Raw genomic sequence first — 16,746 nt, forward strand, 5'->3', positions numbered from 1 at the left:
ATAATACACGATACAAATGGAAAACAGGGTAGCGCTGTAGTCCCTTCGAAACGTTTTGAACTGCCAGAAGAAGTTTTCACAACCCGGACTCGAGAAGGTACAGGTCTTCTCCCATCGTCCGGAGCAAGGTGAGAGGCCACCCCCTCGGGGAACAGTATCCCAGATGCACCCCCCGCCACCACCCAAAACGACACACACTTCTGTGACGATTGGGAGACCCCGGTTCGACCAGCCCCTGCGGTGGAGGAAACGACCCGCTGGAGAGAACACGCAGACTCTACACAGAAGGGTCACCTCGGCATTTATTCCAACAGCAAAACAACACCAGAGAGAAACGGTCTCCGAAAGAGAAGCGCACACCGGGAAAAACACGACGGGGTCATTACAAATGGGAATAGGAGTTCTTTTTTTCTTTTCCGGACGTCAGTTGTATCGTGTCCTGGTGATTTCTCCCGTTTCGAACGGAGTTTAATGTCGCGTTTCTACTTTATTAGAGAGAGGCACTGAACTTTGGGGAACGTGACATCCACCCAGTATTACTAGTAGGTTGATAAATATAAATGTTCTTTTTCCCCCCGTATGATACCTCACGAAATATAATGATGGCCAACTCCTTAAGTCGAAATTTAAACCCTTCTCACGCTACAAGACAGTCCGTCAACATTGCCGCGGCCCGAAGCGCGACCTTCGGTATGACGTTGGCGGAAAAGGGGGTAGGGTAAGTACGTCACAGCCGGGGGAAGCCCCTATCACGTGAGAGGGGTGCGGCGGGCGACGAGCCCCCGGGGGCGAACAGAAGTTGATTTGCGTGGGGTGTGGAAACACTACACGACCGGGCAAGCGAGCCGTTTTTTTTTTTGTTTTGTTTTTTCCAGAACATCAGAACAACCGCAGAGATGACCATCGATCCACCTCCAGACGTTTTGTTTTTTGTCCTCTTTGGCCCCCAAAATAAAAAAAAAACTGGGATCCATCGTGGCGTTGCCAAATTAAAACGTCAACCACTTTTCGGGCTTTCGTGCTGTCCATGATGAAACAGTCATGGTTGTGTAAGCATACGTTACGTCACAGACCGGCGGCGCTCGGACGTGAGGAGTGTCGTTACGTTTTTGAAACGGGCACGTCAGACAAGATCTCTGACAAGATCTCCGAAAAACCCAAACCTGTAAGATTCAATTTCAATTCAGTTTTTTATATAGCGCCTTTCACAACAAGAATGCCCCAAGGCCCCGAACAAAGGAGTTGTTCCACACCCCCGCCGCCCTCTGTGTACAGTAGAGCCCCCTGTACTGACTGGAGGAGCTCACCCAGCTGTGTCTGGAGAGAAGCCGGGGTATCGGCTTCAACCACAGGGCTGGGCGGCTTGTTCCCCACCCCCACCCCCTTCTGTGTACAGAAGAGCCTCCTGTCCTGACTCCAGTGAGTGAGTGAGTGTGTGTGTGTCCTGTGATGGACTGGTGTCCTGTCCAGGGTGTGTGAGTGTGTGTGTCTGTGTGTCCTGTGATGGACAGATGGTACCAAGCCTGGACACCCATGAGACACTGGCTTCCTCAGAAGACTCTCACGGAGGGCACACTGTCCCTAACCCAGGTCCAGAAGAAACTACAGTGATCTATAATTCCTGCACCTCGGAAGGGTTTATGACGTCTATGTCCGGCGCCCGCGCCCGTGGACCGGCGGTTTGGCGTCGCGCTCCGCAGCTCGAGCTTCGGTGCGAGGCAGGGCGGGAGGGAGTCGATGTGGCCTCGGCGCCATCTTTGCTGGTGAGTCAATTGTGAACGTTGCGGTACAATAAACCATCAATAAACCTTTTCCCACCCCGTCCAGTATTTCTGTCGCGGCCCACGTCCCTTACAATCGACAAACTATAAAAAAAACAGTAGCCCTTCGCAACATTACACGCCATTTTTTTTATTTTAAACGTCCGCTAGATACGCAGGTGGCTCGATACCTGTCTTATCCTCACCGGCGTCTTTATACCGGCAAGTGAATTTTATTTGGGGTCCCTCAGAATTGTGACAGAAATGTCAGTGAACCACAATAAAAAATGAAACTTTTTTTTAAAGGCGGTGAATGGATTTTCTGAGTAACCGTGTACCGACTAACGTAAGGAAAAAAAAGTTGTCTTTCCCTACGAAGACGTTTTGGTACAGGACTTTCTTTAAATATCGGTTGTGCATAGCGTTTTACAAAAAGTTGATGATGATCTTGGAGATAATTGCAAAGGAAAATTGAGATAACTACCAAAACATTACGTGTGAAACGACAGGACAGAACTTTGAACCCACAAAGAAACAAAGGTATGAAATATTGCCTCGTCATGGGGGGTTGATAATTGTAGTAAGTGTTCCTAATTTTCGTAAAGAAATGTATATTATGGGAGTCACACGTGAGATTTAGTGTATATACGTTTCATATTGTGCATATATACGGGGTTAAAAAGTGGAATGAGTATGATTATAAACTCGTGTGTCCTATAATCAGATAATTTTTGAACAAGCTTTGATTAGACAGGTGAAAAACAACATCAGATCCTTTTTTTTAATATATTCTCACGTCTGAATATCAGCTTCTCCCCTCTGGCCAACATTTCAGGGCTCCCAGGTGTAGATCCCAAATTGAAACAAATATTAATTTGTTACCCAGTTAGACAGTTAATAGAAGTGAGTGACCAGGGTAAATAAAGGTGGGTCAGTGTAAACTGTTTATTCTGGACCAGACTTCGTCATGTGTGATATGTCATGACTTCTTATATTAAGTTTTATCTTTATATTTAGTTCTACATGTGTAATAGATGCGATGTGTGTCCATAAAAAGGTTTCTCCAGGGGAAAATCAAGTTGGTTTTAAAACCGTGTTTCCTTTTTAGGGTACGTTTGCATTCCAAGTGTGGGGTTTTTGCCTTTTTATCATATTTTGGATGTGAATCCGTGGTATTTTTGCTGAGACAAGTTGCCTTTCTTATACGCGGAGGGATCTGCTCGTGAGATGTCCGCTTGGTCCATTTCTGAGCTCAGTATAAGGTGTAGAAAGCATGACTGTCATCATAACCCGCCTCTCACCCAGGTGTGGAATAATGTTGTGACTATTGCTTCAGCAATAACATGCTGATTGCATGTTTCTAGATGGGTATAACAGAGATCTCAACTACTGAGGGGCCTTATTAATAAAGTCTCCACAGCCGAAGCGCTGTGTCTCTTTTCAGCTGGCGATAAACCTTTCCTCGATCCTTTGCGGACTTGTAAAACTGTTCCTGATCAGAATAAAAAACGCTCACGCTAATACACAAGCACCCGTGTCTCGCCAAAGCTGACAAATAAACAGACGGACAAGCCGCACTGCACGTGTGAACAGGGGAATGAGCGAGCGAGCGGGGATAGGGCGCCTCCTGCGCTTAAAAGCTTACAGCACCTGGTATTCCCAGGCGGTTTCCCATCCAAGTACTAACCAGGCCCATCCCTGTTTAGCTTCCGAGATCAGACGAGATCAGGCGTGCTCAAGGGGGTGTGGCCGTAAACGAGAGCAAGGCTCGCTGGCACCCTTCTTATTGAGAGGACAGCTCCGTCACCTCTTTTACGACGCTGCTTTTTTTCCCTTGCGTTTTTCTCTTCTTCCCACGTTTTTTCTCTTCACTGCCTTCGTCCCCGCTCTATTTCACTTCAGCCTTTCACTCTTGCTTCCTTCCAATGAGGACGGAGCTGCGGGAGAAAGGGCGCTATAGAGGATCGCTGTGGAGAGCTGCTGCTGTGCTTTGACATCTGAGCTCTGTGGAAAACGATCTCAATACAATTCTGAAAAACGCGACTCTCCGAACGCCAGCCGAACAAGTCTCCACAGCCGAAGCGCTGTGTCTCTTTTCAGCTGGTGATAAACCTTTCCTCGATCCTTTGCGGACTTGTAAAACTGTTCCTGATCAGAATAAAAAACGCTCCCGCTAATACACAAGCACCCGTGTCTCGCCAAAGCTGACAAATAAACAGACGGACAAGCCGCACTGCACGTGTGAACAGGGGAATGAGCGAGCGAGCGGGGATAGGACGCCTCCTGCGCTTAAGAGCTTACAGCACCTGGTATTCCCAGGCGGTCTCCCATCCAAGTACTAACCAGGCCCATCCCTGTTTAGCTTCCGAGATCAGACGAGATCAGGCGTGCTCAAGGGGGTGTGGCCGTAAGCAAGAGCAAGGTTCGCTGGCACCCTTCTTATTGAGAGGACAGCTCCGTCACCTCTTTTATGATGCCGCCTTTTTATCCCTTGCGTTTTTCTCTTCTTCCCACGTTCTCTCTCTTCACTGCCTTCGTCCCTGCTCTATTTCACTTCAGCCTTTCACTCTTGCATCCTTCCAATGAGGACGGAGCTGCGGGAGAAAGGGCGCTATAGAGGATCGCTGTGGAGAGCTGCTGCTGTGCTTTGACATCTGAGCTCTGTGGAAAACGATCTCAATACAATTCTGAAAAACGCGACTCCCCGAATGCCAGCCGAACAAGTCTTGAAGTGGAAATCTAATAAGTAAATTGATTCTTAAAATGTAGAGAGCTTTGCAAAGAAATATATTGGGGGTTTTAGATAATATATTTAAAGGATGTAATTGCTGTGCTACAGTACGTGCAGAATTTTAGAAAACAGTGCGTCAACAAAGTACACTGTTTAGGTTACTTTAGAAGACAATGTACCAAAACAATATATGCTGTCTGGGTCGTTAGAATTAGCTGAAAGTAACTGATAAGCTTTGAATAACATATCTAGTGCTTCTTCTTTCGCTTTTTGATGTAATCTGTTTTCTTTTAGGGAAAGTGGAAGTTTTAGAAGGGACAAAGCGCTGAGCTTTTTTTACAGCGCAACGTCTTATGAAAACCCTGTACTGCTTGTAACAAATTGAGTCTCTGGTTGCTCCCAATATTGAAATAAAGACCTTACTCAGGTGAGAACTCTCTCTTGTGGCTTCCTTGATAGTTATATTTCCATGACACCGGTTTTAATGTCTGTAGATTGTATCTTATTTTTATTTTTTGTTTTGTTTCATGTTCATATTATGTGTTTTCACCCAGTTGACTCCAGTTAATAACAGTTCACCCAGTTAATAGCCACTTTTTATGCGCGAAAAACGGGTGATCTTTCTATCTCGTGATCAGCTTAGTATCTTTCTGTAACTTTTTTTCTTCTTAATTAAACGTTTAAAATACATGAATTTCATAAAGACAACACACGTTTCAAACAGAAAAAAATCATATTCTGTTCTCTTCCTGGTATGTATAACAGATCAGCAGGTCTTATTTTCCCAATTGCTTTTTTCCACTGTATTTATCATATTGGCAAGCCAATGTCCTCTCTTAGCTTGGTAATGTTACTTGTGGATGTGCTGCTGCGTTGCGTAGAAGCACATGTATCCATAGAAAGTGTATTATACTACTATTTGAGCTACAGTACATAAAAATAATTATATCGTTATTAATTTCTTTAGGTACGTGATTCCATATTATATTCCCTATTAATCAAATTCTAAAAGTATGCTTTTGTTTACTCCGATAACGAGCACATTCACAGAAAATGTTAATATCTTATGACTTCTCACAAAGTATATAAACTTAAGATGGTCAGAAGGAGCATGTAAAAACGTTTCCGAAACGTGGTAAAATCTTACTACATGTAAGACTTTGATGCTTAAAATGTTTAGGAAGAAAGTGGAATACTGGTGTGTATTTTTTCTTTAAACTACCAATACCAGCCATATACAGTTTACACTATATGTTTATGTTCCTAAATTAATATAGTTTATGGTGGTGTATCGTGGTTGTAGAGGTTTGATGGGTTTACTGAGACAATTATTAATTGTAGCAGTAATCACGAGGTTGTTCGTTGTGGCTTTTAGAAAATCAATTGTCAGAACAACTAACAACGCACACACACGGGTTCAATACACGAGATACATTTATTCATATAAATTGTGCACCAAACATATACTAGTCTGCCTGGATACGAGCGGCAGACCTTACTGTGAGGGTTATCAATATACAAGGTATATAATCTCAAAGAGATGCCAACACAAGGAGATACACAACAGAGAATATATGTCAATATATATCGTTCGGTTACCAAATCGCTAATCAGTGTTATTACCCACTGTTACTCTAAACTCGGAAGTAAATACATTACTCATGAATTAAATTGATAACAACTTGTGTTGAGGTACAATTGAATTCTCGAGACACAATGTAGAACATGGGGTTTACTTATCCACTGTGTATGGATTTGGAATCTCCCGGCACGAACACCAAACCAGCTGACAGGCTCTGTTGCAGCCTCTGTTCCAGCGGTTGTCCAATGGGCATTGTCCCGGCGTCCTCTGGCTTCCGGCCAACCAGTTGAGGTACAGCTCGGAGTAGGACGGGCGGTGTCAGAGCAAGAGGCTCCTTCTCGCTGCCTTTCCGCTGTGTTGCAGAGCCCCGAGAGGGAACCTGGAGTGCACACTTTGTGGGGGGCGGGGAACCGCGTTCGCGCTCTGCCCCCGGTCTCTTGCGCGAGTACTAAATCTCACGGCGCCAGCCAGCGGCCAGGAGACAAATACAATATCACGGGACAGGGGGGCCTCGTCATTGATTGTTACATATGAGACGGGGATTAGGAGGAGACCCCGACTGATTGGTAAAGGGGAACACTAACACCAGAGAGACACCCCCGGCGTCTCTTTTTGAGAGACGCCCTCGGATTTCTTAATGGCCAAGGAGGGTCAGGACCTCGGTTTTATGCCTCCCCCGAAGGACGGCGCCTGTTTGTACAGCAGAGTGTCGCCATCAGGATGCTGGGGCATAAGAAAGCCACACAGACCGCAGGGTGAGCGCTCCCTACTGGTCCCAGTCACACCTCTTGCAGGAGCAGCAGCAACCTGAGCTTTTCCGGGGGGAATCTCCCATCCGGGTGCCGGCTAGGCTCACACCTGCTGGGCTGCCGTGGGTGAGCCCAGTCGAGAGTCGCAGGGTTAGATCTAGTCACCGGGGAGAAACGATACAAGCGAAGGATTACTCGGCTCCCAGCACTTGAAAAGACCGACAAATGACTCATTCCCGCCGGAGCTGAATGTACCTGAATTCCCCCGCCCCGCTGTGTTTGCTGTATTGTCTTTGAAGCCGGCCCCCGAGACGAGACGGGCTGTTCCTGTGCCCCAATTAACACTTTACAGGTGCCATTCCCCGGCATTGTGGCCATTGTCGGTGGTCACACGCGATAAGATAAGGTGGAGGAGAGTGGGGCATGCCCAGCGCCAGACATTCAAGGAGGTCTGCAGATGTGTAGGAAACGGCGCGCTCGTTTTCTCATTTTGCCCACTCTTTTGAGTGTTAGTGTGGCGTGTGAGTGTGCGAAAGAGTGGGCCCAGCAGGAGGCGGTGGTGTGCGGGGCGAGGAGCAGGCCTAGGCTGCGCGCTTTGTGCTGTGGGTGCGGGCCGCTTGCAGGGGCTTGTACAGCTCATACTTACCTGGCAGGGGGGATACCTTGATCAGCCTGTAGGTGGAGTAGTTGGATTGTTTCTTGTTTTGTGGAAGCAGTGTTTGTTTTTCAGTTTTCGAAATGGCAACCTTTGGATCCCGCAAGAATGCTGTGCGTTTTGAGCTTTTGGATGACCTCTTCATGGACCGTATGCAGTTCAGCAGAAAAGTGATGCAGAAGGAACTTGGCTTTGAACCTCGGCACTTGGATTTCATCTTCGCTCTCCCAGGTCAGAAAGCATTTGAGGTTGTTTTTGCTACCTATTCTCTGTTTGAACAATGTGTGGATGTGTTTGAGGCAAAAAGAGGGAAAGTTCCTGCCCTTGAGAAGATCAACTTGCAGCCTCTGACACAGAGAGAGAGGAAAACGGTGCATGTTATTATGTTCTCGGAACTGGCAAAGACGGAGGACATTCACACCTGGCTTAACCAGTACTGCACCGTCCACCATGGAACTGAGGTTAGAGATGTTGACGGTATAAAAACAGGAGCAAGGAAATTCGAGGTTCGCTTGCTACCGGACAATGTAAATGGAGGCTTAAGGCACCTGCCCTCTACAATCCAGCTGGGCGCCTGCAATGGCTATGTTTTTTATGTGGGACAACCAAAGGTGTGTCGGCGCTGTGGTGCTGTGGGACACCTGGCATCATCCTGCACTGTGAAATGCTGCAAGACCTGTGGCAAACAGGAACATTTAGCCTCTGACTGTTCAATGCTGCCAAAGTGCAATTTATGTGGCTCGGAAGGACACGTTTTTAAGAACTGCCCTCACGCCTACGCCAATAAACTCAAAATGAGAAAGGATGAGGCAGTGCTTGTTTCAGCCAAACCGGCCCGAAAAGCCAAAGCAAACAACAAGTCAAACAAAGAACCCTTGTTGGACAAAGACTCTCAGCCTCCAGCCAGGATCAGTCCTGCTGTGGCTCCGGGGCCGGTGGAAGAGAAATCCACTATGCCCCCACAACCGCAGACTGCACCAGACAAGCACGAGGGTTTGAAAACCCCCGAGAACAGCGAGGACCCCTCCCCCACTCCTGCTCCTCAGAACGAGGGCCAGTGTGGGACCCCCCGGTGGAGCGGGTCCAGCGAGGATACCCAGGATTCAGCGGAGCTGCTTTTCTCAGACTCTGCAAGGGCTACAGATGTCCTCCTCTCCTCCATCCAGTCCATCACAGAGGATCTGCAGCAGCTGGTGGGTGAGGGGAAAGAGGAGACTGGTGCATCGGCTGCACCCCTTTCCCCTCAGTGCTCCCAGGAGCTGGACTTGAGGAAAAGAAAAAATGACTCTGTTTTCTCCCTGAGCGAGGAGGAAGGAGAGCATGGCGATGGGGACAGCTGGAACCCCTCCACCCCTCCCTCTACCCCCTTCCTTGAAATGGACTCCGTGAACGCTTTTACTGCTGCCACCCTGATGAAGGCTCATTCAGAGGATGGCTGGCAGGAAATTGGTAAGAAGAAAAAGAAAAAGAACAAGGTAACAGGTGAGACAGAAGAGAAATGTGTTTTGTAAAGACTGGTTCCACTTTCTTATGTAATATGGTTCTAAACATAATTTCTCTTAACACCAGAGGTATCAATGACAGAGTTAAATGCCAGTCTGTCTTTGATTACCTCCAGCAGAGAGAGGGAGATGTGTTGATGTTGCAGGAGTGTGCTTTAGCCTATCAAGAGAGGTATAAAAGCTTTGAAGATAGGTGGGATAAAGGGCCTTCTGTTTGGTCAGGGGACAATAACAACAGAGCCTCTGGTGTGGCCATTCTTTTCAAAGGATGGGCATTCAAATTGAAAAGTATTCAGAGGGTCATAGATGGCAGGTTGCTGTGTGTGGATGTGGAATGGGGGACCGTTAACCTGCGGCTAATCAATGTGTATTGCCCTACTGACGTGGGAGGAAGGGTGGAGCTACTCAAGGCACTCTCCCCCCTATTGTTATGTAGCACAGACGTGATAGTGGGAGGGGATTTTAATTGTATCTTAGAGCACACAGACAGGCAGTCTAGCTCTCCGATAAAATTGGATTCCAGCTCACTGGCCCTGCAAAACTTAGTTCAAGACTTTAAACTCTCAAACACATATAGATGTATATATCCCACAACAGCAGGATATACATGGTCAGGGAGGAATAGCAGCTCCAGAATTGACTATTGCTTTGTCTCAGAGAGAGTGAAAGTTGTTGGGGTCACTCTTCAGCCTGTCTTCTTCTCAGATCATCAGGCTTTAGGGTGCAGAGTGGAACTCCAGGGCGGGACTGTCTTTGGCCCAGGCCTCTGGAAACTCAACACAAAGCTGCTAGAGAACGAGGGGGTAGTATCCCGCTACAAGGAGAAACTATCACAGTGGCTGTCCTTGCAGTGTCTGTACGGGTCAGTAGGTGAGTGGTGGGAGGAGGTGAAGGTGAGGACAAAGGCCTTTTTCATGGCTGAGGGAAGGAAGGCTGCTGCCAGACGGAGAGGAGTGCTAGCCAGGAAACAGAGGCAGCTGCAGCGTCTCTACACAATGCTGCACAGTGGCTTTGATGTGCTTGAGGATATCACCCTTTTAAAAAAGGACATCCGGAGCATAGCCGAAGAAAGCAGTCGAGGAGTGCTGTTAAGAAGCAGAGTGCAGTTCTTGGAAGAAAATGACAAGTGTACTCGCTTCTTTTTCAGGAAAGTGGTAGGCTCCAAGTCTGTCATGGAAAGTGTAGTTGATGAGGAGGCTGAGTGCTATCCTCTCCTGCATCGAGGCCTTCTTGTCACGGACGTCCAAAGGGACTAACCGTGGGGAGCAGGAGGGCAGAAAAAGACCCATATGCGTAGCGGCGAGACGGGAAAAAGGCCCGGGCTCATTAGTGCAAAGAGTTCAGGAATGCCGTATAGATACCTGTGCCCTCAGGGAGCGGACGTGGGGCGCCCTGGTGCTAGGCGGGTCTCAGGACATCCGAACGTCAGTGCTGAGCGAGGACAGAGTGCAAGACCCGGAAATATATAGCCCAAGGGAAAGAGAGGGACAGGAAGGACAGCAGACCAGAAACTAGGGACAGGACAGAGAAGGACCGCCCTCTGGCTGCAGAGGGCGTGACACTTCTACTCAAGACTGTACAGCTCTACAGAGGTAAAGGATGAAGAAATTCATTTTTTTACCTCAAAGCTAGAAAACGTTTTGAGTGAAGAAGATAGGGAAGTACTTGAGGGGGATTTGACAGTAGAAGAGCTGAGAGGCTATGGAGAGCTTACAGAAGGGGAAAACTCCGGGTGCTGATAGGCTCCCTAAAGGGGCGTCTGCTTTTACTACTTGCACGAATGAAGGCAAAAAAAAGCCAATTGATGTGAACGAACGGCGCTTTACAGAGGAGTACTGCCTGACTGGATGGTTGATGAACGACAGAGGCCACTCCAAGCTCTTCTCGGTTTTCTTCAATGACTTACTAAGGATCTTCTTCACATTCGCCCATGCAGGCGAAGCCAGTTACACCAAAGCAAACGCAGGAAAGTGCAATTCAAGCAGAGACCAGGAGGGACTTGTTTACACCGAGAGTGGTCGGAGAATGGAACAATGCGCCCAGCCCTGTTGCTGGAGCCAATTCTTGATGAGATCTTGGGCTCACTAAGAAGCCCCCGCTGGATGCTAATCTTTCTGTTGTTCTTGCAGGTCCTGCGCTGCTTTTGAGCAGACAGAGCTCGTCCTGGTCTGTCGGCACAGCCCAATTGCAAATGATCGGCTCCACGTACAGAAGGAACGTGCGTTTGGTACAAGAGTGCATGAAGGCACCGGAAACACATTGGGAACAAATGACCGGTCGCTCAAGCCTCTGTGAAGTACAGGAGCGTACAAAACGAGGCTGTTTCCACCCGGTCTCAAACCGGGAACATTTCGCGGGTTAGGCGAACGTGATAGCCGCTACACTACGGAAACCTGCAGGGACCGCTGCTGGTGTCTCGCTTGCGTTTCGGGCTAAGAAAGGGAAGCGTCACTTTAGGCAGGGGGCGCTGGAGAGAGGAACAAAGGGCGCGATGAAACAAAATGCCGAAACCCGGGATCTTTAGAACTTCAGTCTAACGCTCTCCCAGCTGAGCTATTTCGGCAGTGCAGAGAGCACACAGCCACCTGCTCCAGCCTTCCTGTGTTGCGGCATGAGCGCACCAAGAGGAGCGGGAGAGTGTTGCAGGAACGTCACTCAGAACGAAAGCCACCCAGCTGCGCCCTCTGAGCTCTGTCCAGCGCATCTTCCTCGCATGGACTCCTGCCTGCGACGGGCAGGAAACAATTAGCAAGAACAGAACGACACCCCATGGGTGTCTCATGACCACACCTTAGGTTGTGACACGTACAGGTGTGAGGGGTTGCCGGGCTACTTTGAAGCAGAGCTTGGGCGGAGGGGGGGCGGGAAAGCAGACAAAGAGGTGACACCTCAAGGTCTGCACGATCACAGCTCTCCCCCGCCCCAGGCTTCCGCTCGATAAGCTACTGGACAAACCCGCCCCTCCTCACACAGACCGTGGAAAAGCCCCCGAGTGGGAGGGCTCTCTCTTCCTCCCAGGAGCTCTTGGACACAACGCACAGACAGGGCGCGGGGAGCCGCCGCCTGCAAACACGGCTCCAGGCAGGACTCCACTCCGCAGGAGCCGCAGAGCAGAGGAGATGGGGGCAGCTTAGCTCCTGTGCAGAGACCTAAGCTGTTGTTGCTGCGGACGCTGTCTTTTCTGCACTCGGGGTAGGAGTGAATGTTGAGTTGCCCTGGGTTCGATTCCCAGACGGGGAGTAGCTTTTCTTTCACCTCCTTAGAGAAAGGACTGCCTTTCACTTCTCTGTTTTCTTTATACAGCGTCGTGCACCTTTTCATTGCTCTCGCTTTCAGACCCTACGCAACGGCACACGACTCGACATCAGGAAGCACATTGAAGTAAAAGCAGGAAGCGCTGCGACATGCACTGTGCAGATCCCGCCACACTAAGAGGTGAGTGGGTCTGTTCGATGCACAAAGAACGCTTTGATAAGCGTCAAAGGCAAGTCATTCCGAGTTGATCGTTTGTGTTTTCCGTTCAGACACGAAATGCTGAAATGATCTCTCGGCTCCTCGGTTGTCATTTCTTCTCCGTAAAGGAATCACAGCACGCGTCGGCTTCCAGCACGGTTGGTCGGGACACGATGCCGGGGGTCGGAGAGAGTGATGTCTTCCTCGTTAGTATAGGACGTGTCACCTTTCCCCACCTGTCACGCGGGAGACCGGGGTACATCAGGACGCGCATTCAAGTGAAAGCAGGACTGCGACATGCACTGTGCAGATCCCGCCACACTAAGAGGTGAGTGGGTCTGTTCGATCACAGCGCTAGGCGAATCCCCAATCCCCTTTTGTGCGTGGCGACAAAAGAAGTCTGTTTCTGCCCGGTTTCGAACAGGGACCATTCGCGTGTGAGGCAAACGTGATAACCAAAACACTACGGAAACAGTGGTAAGATGTGCCCAGCGGCCCAGTGCTGAGCTTCGCCAATGCGATTCAGCTGCTTCCAGTGCCTTTATTGGAGTGCGCTGATGGACCGTGCTCTCTCTCCAGAGACCAGCACGCCTGTCATGGACGGAGCAGGAAAGGCGGCGCCACATTCTACAGCCCTCTCCACGCAATCGACGAAATCGGGCTACTGAAGTGGAGAAAATCGCCTCTCCAGAAAGTGCAAATATCATCTTGGAGACTATAAATCCTATTGCCGAAGGTCAGCCCTGTCTACCAGAGTAACCCTCCCACCTCCTGCAGCGATGATCAGCTCGTCTCACACGCGAGAAGTTTCGGCTGGAAACAAGCGCCCCCTCTTCTCGCACGTTTTAATGCGTCTCCTTCGTACACGGTGCTGATCTTTTGGATAGCAGGAGGCAAAACTGACACGTTCCCATACCGGGAGTCGAACCCGGGCCGCCTGGGTGAAAACCAGGAATCCTGACCGCTAGACTATATGGGAGCACGCAAGCCTGCTGTTCCGGGCATCATGCAAGCAAACTACATAAATATGAGAACACACGCAAGAGAGTTGTCGCTCAGAGTGTCGAAGGGTAGATGTATACTGGGGCTCAGTTGAAATACAACGTCAGGACTTTCCCGAATTCTGTCACACGAAGAGAGCACAGCCTTTTCCGCCCTGTCTTGTGTGTATCAGTAACTCGACGTGATCGTATAGTGGTCAGTACTTTGCGTTGTGGCCGCAACAACCCCGGTTTGAATCCGGGTCATGGCAGACTAGGGGCGTCTGCTTTTACTACTTGCACGAATGAAGGCAAAAAAAAGCCAATTGATGTGAACGAACGGCGCTTTACAGAGGAGTACTGCCTGACTGGATCGTTGATGAACGACAGAGGCCACTCCGACCTCTTCTCTTTTTTCTTCAATGACTTACTAAGGATCTTCTTCACATTCGCCCATGCAGGGGAAGCCAGTTACACCAAAGCAAACACAGGAAAGTGCAATTCAAGCAGAGACCAGGAGGGACTTGTTTACACCGAGAGTGGTCGGAGAATGGAACAATGCGCCCAGCCCTGTTGCTGGAGCCGATTCTTGATGAGATCTTGGGCTCACTAAGAAGCCCCCGCTGGATGCTAATATTTCTGTTGTTCTTGCAGGTCCTGCGCTGCTTTTGAGCCGACAGAGCTCGTCCTGGTCTGTCGGCACAGCCCAATTGCAAATGATCGGCTCCAGTTACAGAAGAAACGTGCGTTTGGTACTGTTGTAACAGAAGGAATAAGGTTCTTGATCCCAAGATGAAGTAAAACAGATGAGTTTATTGCATGCAAGGAACAATATAGCCGAAGTCTTGTTTCCCGCAAGAAACAACAAAACCGAAGTATTGTTCGATGTGCCGATACAAACTTTTAGGTTATATAGTCCTTGCTTGCTGCTTCAGACGTCATTCGATGTTATGGTAAGGGGGGGGGGTCATGATATTTGGCCAGTTAAGAGGCCCTTGTTCGCATCTGGAATCCTTATCAGTTAACCCCCTTTCCTGCCATAAACCCCTGTTGCTTAGAAGTCTAATTTTCAGGCAGAACTGACTTAAGTTAACCCTTTTTACATCTTATCTCTTACTTCATTCCCCCCTTATAAAATATGGCATACGTCAGGACTGCCTATTTTTACACATACAATGTCAGGGCAGATCTTTCCTTTTTAGATGTACAGGCATGCATTACCATGACATTGTGCGTTCCACGGTTACAACAAGATGTTATTGATGTTTTTGTACAAGTGATAGTTACAATTATACATATAAAACAACCCTAATCCTACAAATACATAAAGTCCTACTCCAGGACCCAAACACAGACCTCAGCCATGTGGAGATCTATCGTCAGGATCTTGGAACAGCAATATTGACCCAACTCCGATTATAATTTTTTGGCTGACAGATATGCCAACACCCGGAATGTATTGATACCATATCCCCAGTAATGCTCCTCAGGCCTAACAAGCACACTGTTGGTCTTAGGAAGCATCAGACACAGAAACGGTAACAACATCCTTCTTTCTGTTCACTCAGTCTCTGGTGCCGTGGGTCGGTGCAAGTGCGATGCGCGGATCCAGCGATCTCATCCTGTCATTCAGATGGCACAATCAGTAGTTGGTGGCACTTGATATGGTCCCTCCCAGCAGGATTGCAACGTCTGGCAGGGTATCTCTTCTTCACCTACACCCACTCGCCAGGTATACGGTCGTGTCTCCCCTCTACTGGAGGTCCCCAAGCGTCCGGCATCTGTTCACGAGCCCTGTGCACCGCTTCAGTTAACAAACCTACAATACTTTAATAGAGAGTTAGTTAATTCATCAGTGCGTTAGCCAAACTTGGCCTCCAGGGAGTTTCTTTGGGTGCCCGTGATGATCTCAAATGGGCTCAGTCTCACAGTTCTGTTTGCTCCAGCCCGCAAACCGCACAGGACTGCAGGTAGACCATCTACCCACGGTGTTCCTTCAGTTGATATTTCCTTAGTTGGTCTTTCAGACTGTGGGTGATGGGAGCAATGTGACTTCTAACTTACCCCTAGTGAGGCAATTACAGCCTGGCACACCTTCCCAGTGTAGTATGCCCCTAGATCAGTATCCAAGGGGCAGGGCAGTCCGTACCACGGGATCATCTTTGTCATACACTTGGGTATGTGCCAGCCCACATCCCATCATTATACAACCCCACATTCTTTACACATTTGTTCTAACCACTATTAAACATCTATTAAAGCCCTCAACCTGAATTCTCCCCTTTCCCCAGTAGAGGTTTCACAGGGGTCTCAGACTCCCGCTCTCCCTGTGGCGCTCGTCTGGCATCTGCATCTGCATGGTTGTTACCTTGAGTTACTGGAATTCTTTATTTATTGTGTTATTTACACCTTACTCAAGCTGCTTCTGTCAGCAGCTGTAAAACTACAAATCAGTTCAGAAACAAGCCCAGTATTCTTAACTGGAGTCCCTGCCGTTGTGAGAGAATCCTATTTCTCCATAGCCATTCAGAATTGTGGCCTACATGCAACAAATACATACAGATGCAGCCATTCAAAGTGAGTGGTACAGACACGTACCAGAGGTAATTGGCTGCGGTGTCGCGCATCATGACGCAAGATGACGCGGGGTACCGCGGTACGTGATTGGATGACCGACAGGGGCACTTGTGGTCCGTTGGTCTGTCGTAGAAAGATTTACAGTACAGTAAACGTCTTTACTGTGCCCGTTGTAGATATTGAATTTTACCACTGAAGGGAAATCTTAGTAGCTGAGCATAAAAAGAACAGGAGCATACTGTAACGCGTGTGAAGACCATAAACGATATTAATTTTGGAACATAAACATACAGTACTGTATATGACTGGTCTTGGTACTTTAAAGTAAAAAATACACACCAGTATTCCATTTCTCCCTAAACATTTTAAGCATCGAAGTCTTTAACTAAAGAGATACCGGAGTCAACAAGCATACTTTTAGAATTTGATTAATAGGGAATATAATATGGAATCGCGTATCTAAAGAATTTAATAACGGTATGATTATATTCGTGTACTGCGACAGGGCTGTGTAGGGCTGTTTTGCCTCCCTGTTCATGCGACTTCCCCTGTAGCCTACTGGTCTACGTGCCTGACCAACAACTCACAGATTGGGTGTTCAAATCCAGCTGGTGCTGGACTTTTCTTTTAAAAAACATTTCTTCGAAAAAATAGAATAGCGATATTATGGACAATCAATTGACTTTTATATTTCAAAATATCACAACATGATTGATTTTAAGTCATTTTTGATAACAATGAATAGTCACCTTCTTCC

The 16,746-nt window shown here is 48.2% G+C and overlaps 2 non-coding genes and 1 pseudogene across 2 annotated transcripts; all 3 read right to left on the reverse strand.

Annotated features, from left to right (window-relative positions):
- Nucleotides 1–3,398: 3,398 nt before the first annotated feature.
- Nucleotides 3,399–3,517, reverse strand: LOC148825742 (5S ribosomal RNA; annotated as a pseudogene).
- Nucleotides 3,518–4,054: 537 nt separating this feature from the next.
- LOC148825743 (5S ribosomal RNA) lies at nt 4,055–4,173 on the reverse strand. The gene has a single exon (XR_016093362.1). It is a non-coding gene; the product is annotated as a 5S ribosomal RNA (ribosomal RNA).
- Nucleotides 4,174–13,339: 9,166 nt separating this feature from the next.
- On the reverse strand, nt 13,340–13,411 carry trnae-uuc (transfer RNA glutamic acid (anticodon UUC)). The gene has a single exon. It is a non-coding gene; the product is annotated as a tRNA-Glu (tRNA).
- Nucleotides 13,412–16,746: the final 3,335 nt, after the last annotated feature.

Source organism: Atractosteus spatula, chromosome 10 (assembly GCF_055471065.1).
Source record: "Atractosteus spatula isolate fAtrSpa1 chromosome 10, fAtrSpa1.hap1, whole genome shotgun sequence".
NCBI lineage: Eukaryota > Metazoa > Chordata > Actinopteri > Semionotiformes > Lepisosteidae > Atractosteus > Atractosteus spatula.